Source organism: Lotus japonicus, chromosome 2 (genome assembly GCF_012489685.1).
Source record: "Lotus japonicus ecotype B-129 chromosome 2, LjGifu_v1.2".
Classification (NCBI taxonomy): Eukaryota; Viridiplantae; Streptophyta; class Magnoliopsida; order Fabales; family Fabaceae; genus Lotus; species Lotus japonicus.
In genome coordinates this window covers 64,523,181-64,529,180 of record NC_080042.1, presented here as the reverse complement: position 1 = coordinate 64,529,180, position 6,000 = coordinate 64,523,181, and positions in this window count along the sequence as shown.

Below are 6,000 nucleotides of genomic sequence, written 5' to 3'. Positions count from 1 at the left end.
TCCTTGGAAAGTTTGATGTGTGTAGCAGCAGGAGTTCTCTTGTGACCAGCCTTTTCAAGCCCAAACTTCTTGACTAACCCTTTAGCATACTTACTCTGTGATATGAACATAGAATCCTCCATTTGTTTCACTTGTAGTCCTAGAAAATAGTTCAATTCACCAACTAGGCTCATCTCGAATTCATATTTCATTTGTCGGACGAAATGCTCCACCATTGAGTTCGACATTCCTCCAAAGACAATGTCATCCACATAAATCTGTGCTATCATGAGCTTACCTTTGTCATTCTTTACAAACAGAGTTTTATCAATTCCACCCTTACTGTAACCATTGCTTACAAGGAATTCAGTTAACCTTTCATACCAAGCCCTAGGTGCTTGTTTCAAGCCATACAAGGCCTTCCTCAACTTGTACACATGATCTGGATGATGTGGATCTGTAAAACCTTTAGGCTGTTCAACATAAACTTCTTCACTCAAATAGCCATTCAGAAAAGCACTCTTCACATCCATCTGATAAAGTCTGAACTTCAAGAGACAAGCAACACCTAATAAGAGTCTTATAGATTCCAGTCTAGCTACTGGAGCAAAGGTTTCATCAAAATCAACTCCTTCTATCTGAGTATATCCTTGAGCAACTAGCCTTGCTTTATTCCTTGTGACTGTTCCAGTTTCATCTGATTTGTTCTTGAAGATCCACTTAGTGCCAATGATGTTTACTCCTTCAGGTCTAGGCACTAACTCCCACACTTCATTTCTCCTGAACTACTCTAGCTCCTCTTGCATAACATTTATCCAGTATTCATCAGTGAGAGCTTCATTGACATTCTTGGGTTCTATCTTAGAGATGAAACAACTGTGAGCAATTATACTCCTAGATCTGGTAGTCACCCCTTCTTGAAGATTACCAATAATGTTTTCTTGAGGATGATTCTTCTGAACCCTGATTGATGGAGCTTTGTTTGATGTGATATCTTTGTCTTCCTTTTCATCAGCACTTGTTTCTGACTCATTGTCGAGGGCGGTTGATGGAGCATCGGCTGGAACATCAGCATCATCATCACCTTCATTCAAAACTGCTTCTTCCTTTTTGCTTGGTTCATCATCCACAGTCACATTCACAGATTCCATCATGGTCCTTGTGCGAGAGTTAAAAACTCTATAGGCTTTACTGTTCATAGAATACCCCATGAAAATTCCTTCATCACTTCTAGGATCAAGCTTCCTCTTAGGATCACGATCCGCAAGGATATAACATTTACTTCCAAATATGTGAAAGTATTTTACAGACGGCTTTCTACCTTTCCATAGCTCATACTGTGTAGAGGATGTCCCTGCCCTGATGGTGACTCTATTATGTATGTAACAGGCAGTACTCATAGCTTCAGCCCAGAACTGGTGCGGAATCTTCTTAGCATGTAACATTACTCTAGCTGATTCCTGGAGAGTTCTATTTTTCCTTTCAACTATTCCATTCTGCTGTGGCGTGATGGGGGCAGAAAATTCATGACTAATACCTTCTGTTCCACAGAACTCCAAGAATTTTGAATTCTCAAACTCCCTTCCATGATCACTTCTGATTCTTACAATCACACAGTCCTTCTCATTCTGAAGTCTCATACATAGATTCTTGAATATTTCAAAAGTCTCTGATTTTTCTCTCATAAATTCAACCCATGTATACCTTGAAAAATCATCTACACAGACAAACACATACCTTTTTCCTCCCAAGCTTTCAACCTGCATGGGACCCATGAGATCCATGTGAAGCAACTCCAGAACCTTTGTCGTGGTCTGATGCTGGAGTATCTTGTGTGGCACCTTGGTTTGCTTACCAATCTGACATTCTCCACATAGCTTTCCTTCTCCCAAGCTCAAATTGGGCAGCCCTCTTATTGCTTCATCTGCAAGAATCTTTTGCAAGCTTCGGTAGTTGAGATGTCCTAGTCTTTGATGCCATACATTCACCTCATCTTCTTTAGTTAACAAACATCTGGAAACATGACCTTTTTCTTCTGATGTCCACATATAACAGTTGTCTTTTGATCTGACTCCTCTCATCACAACTCTCTCATCATCAGTGGTCACAACACATTCTATCTTATTGAACTTCACATCATATCCTTGATCACACAGTTGACTTATGCTGATTAGGTTGGCCGTTAAACCATTTACAAGTAACACATTGTTCAAGTTAGGAGATTCTGTGCTGACAAGTTTTCCTACTCCCTTGATCTTCCCTTTAGCTCCATCTCCAAAAGTAACATAGTTGGTGGAGTGACTTCTGATGTCTTGCAAGAAGCTCTTGTTTCCTGTCATGTGCTTTGAGCAGCCACTATCAAAATACCAATCTTCCTTTGATGATGCTCTGAAAGACGTGTAGGCTACCTGACATCTGACTTCACCCTTGGGCTTCCATTGCTTCCTCATCTGAACATGCTTTTTATCGTACATCTGAGGATAACCATATAACCTGTAACAATAGGGCTTTATATGACCATTCTTACCACAGTAGTGACACTTCCAAGGTACAGTTTTGTCAAGCTTAAGTTGGGGTTTCACATGCAGAGGTACATGTCGAGGCAATGAATATGACAACTGATAATTTCTGGGCTTCTTGAACTCAGTTTGTTTTGCAGCGGACACAAATTTCTTTGAACCTTTCTGATTTTCTTTGTTTGCTGTTCTATAGTCAAAGCCAATTCCCTTCAAACTCCCTCCTTGCTTGCTAGTCTCTTTCAGAATTTCATCAAGCATATCAGAACCACTGTTCAACATTCTAACAGATTTGTGAGTAGCTTCAAGCTTTCTTGTCAGAGTTGCCACTTCCTCTTGAAGTCCTGCATTAATCAACACTAGATTAGCTTTTTCCATAACATCAGCATTTTTAAACTTACTTTGCCATTCCTCCAGATCTTCCTTCAGCTTTGTGCTGAGCTCTTTCAGCCTTTCATTCTGAGAGACAAGTTGTTCTATCTCACTTTGCTTTTCTCTCACAAGTTTACATGCTTCTTCCCACTTGATGTGTAGCAGATTGTAAGTCTCAGCCAGTTCCTCATCTGTAATGTCCTCATCACTTGTATCAGACTCATAGATGGTTCCAGAGAAAGCATTGACTTTGTTTACAGATATCTCCTCCTCATCTTCAGTGTCTTCATCTGACCAAGTTACCATCATACCTTTCTTCTGCTTCTTTAGATAGGTGGCGCATTCAGACCTGATATGACCATATCCTTCACATTCATGACACTGCACTCCTTTATTATGACCAGATCTTTCTTCTTCTTTGGTCTTCCTCTGTGAATTGGACAACTTGGGTTTGTTATCGAACTTCATGTCCTGGACATTAGGCCTGGTTCTTTTGTCAATCTTTCTCAATGCTCTGTTGAATTTTCTTGCTAGCATGGCCAGAGCCTCAGAAAGATTTTCACCCTCACAATCTTCATCATCACCTTCATCAGTGTTTGACACAAAAGCAATACTCTTATTCTTCTTCTCAGATTTTCCACTCAGTTTCAACTCAAATGTTTGCAAAGAGCCAATAAGTTCATCAACCTTCATGTTCTCAATGTCTTGAGCCTCCTCAATTGCAGTGACTTTCATAGCAAACTTCTGAGGAAGAGATCTCAAGATCTTCCTTACAAGCTTCTCATCTGACATAGGTTCTCCCAAAGCAAATGAAGCATTAGACAAGTCACGGACACGCATGTGGAATTCTGAAATAGTCTCTTCTTCAGTCATCATCAAATTTTCAAATTGAGTAGTAAGCATCTGAAGCCTTGACATCCTTACTCGAGTAGTTCCTTCATGTGCAGTTTTCAGAATTTCCCAAGCATCTTTTGCCACAGTACACGTATTGATCAGCCTAAACATATTCTTGTCAACTCCATTAAAGATAGCATTTAGAGCCTTTGAATTTCCAAGAGCAGCTTCATCTTCAACACTGGTCCATTCTTCTTTAGGTTTTTCCACAACAGTAGTAGAGGTGCCTTCAACCTCAGCCTTAGTGGGGTGCTTCCAACCCTTGACAATAGCTTTCCAAGTCTTGTTGTCAATTGATTTGAGAAAGGCTGTCATGCGAACCTTCCAGTAGTCATAGTTAGTACCATCCAGAATGGGTGGCCTATTGACTGATCCTCCCTCCTTGTTATCCATGAGAACTTGAATAAAACTCCCTGGAGCTCACCCAACCAGAACAGGGTGCCTGCTCTGATGCCAATTTTAATTCAGGTTCCCTCTGATACGATTGTCCTGCACGATGCTGGGACAAGAGGATCGACAATCGCTTAACAATAAAACAAAACTTAACAACAGAAACAATAACACACAGTGATTGTTAACCCAGTTCAGTGAAAACTTTCACCTACGTCTGGAGGGTTTGCACCCAAAGAAAGGAAATCCACTATCTCAAGATTCAGGAATTACAGACACTCATGAACAACTCAGTTCATAGTTCACTTCCTAATCTACCCAGTGTATTTCTACTTAGAATCTCAACCTAAGTATGAGAGCCCCTCTCACTTTCTCTCAATCACTGCCACAGTGATTGGTGAACACAATGAACAAGTAGAGTTTGAACGCAATCAAACACACAGAATCTCTCTTTGCTTTATAGAATCAGTGAGCAAAGACAGATTCACAACTAACAAGGACAAAGCACAATTAACAAATCCTAAAACACTCGATCTCTCTCTATCAGCTTCGACGCCTTCATGTTTTAGGTCTTCATCCTTTTATAGACTTTAACTGCGGTAGCATGGGCTTTAGGGTTGGCACGGGCTGAAGAAACAGATTGCAGTAACAGCAATTCAAAACGCAATCTTGATAGATTCGGTTTCTTATTGCACAAGTAAAGATAGAAACCAATCTTTTAACAAAGATTGTTTCAACAAATAACAACCCAACAAATAAACCCTTATGGAATAGCTACTTGCTCCTCAAGTAACTCAAAAGCATATCTTCAGTAAATCTTCAGAAGGCCCACAACAGAAACACAAGCTGACGACTGATGCCCTAGCTTCACGAGGTCAGATGCCACGGCATCTGCTTCGACAATCGGTTGTTTTGACAAAATGCATGGCAACATGTTCTAACAGTTTGTTAAAAGGAAGAGCTGAAGCGAGTTTTGAGGCTATTGTGCAGTGCACTTAAGGGATCCATGAACAGAATGGAGCTGCAATTAATCGAGATGAGGAGCAATGTTTGGAGTTGTCTTAATATAGTTTCAGCTTTAGGTTCAAGTAATAGGGCTCTGGTGCAATGTATACTGTCACTGTGAGATAGTTTGTAAAACAATTAGTCAGTTATGTGTGTATCAAGTTGTTGATCTTTGGTCCGTTTTGTTGACCTTTTTTCAATTTGTCAATTTCCACGCAATCTTTACTAAACTCTCAAATTTATCATTTTATGTTAGAATTGAGACAAGAAGTCTTTTCTACTTCAGACTAATGTAATTAAATTTTTGCATTGTACACATTTATCTCAATCAAATATGTTTTTTACTTCTCAGATTGTCAGAACATCATTGGGTATGCACTGACACATAAAATGAGAGTTCTCAGAATATCCCCTTACCATGGCCCAAAAGTCTAAATCATATCTAACAAATTTTATATAAAGGAAACTTTCTTGCATTGGCATATATAGATTATTATTATTAGTTTTTTTATTTTAGCAAATGATTTAGCAGTATAGTTCAATGGAAAAAGGAAAAGTAGAGAAAAGACTTCTATCCCAAAGAAAAAACTCGATAAAAAAGGAATTTCAATGACAATATATAATTACTTTTTGTTTAGTGTGATTGGAAAACTAAACTCTTAACATAATGCTATCGAAGATCATTTGGAAGAAGAAGCAAAACTGGTTAGGGGATGTATTGGTGAGGAAGACTCTGTTGGGCCAAAGAAAGACCCAAACAAAGGAGATGGTTTAAAATTGGGGGATAAAATTCCACATTGAGGTTTGAGCAAACCATAAGTGAACCAGACACCACATCTTCCAC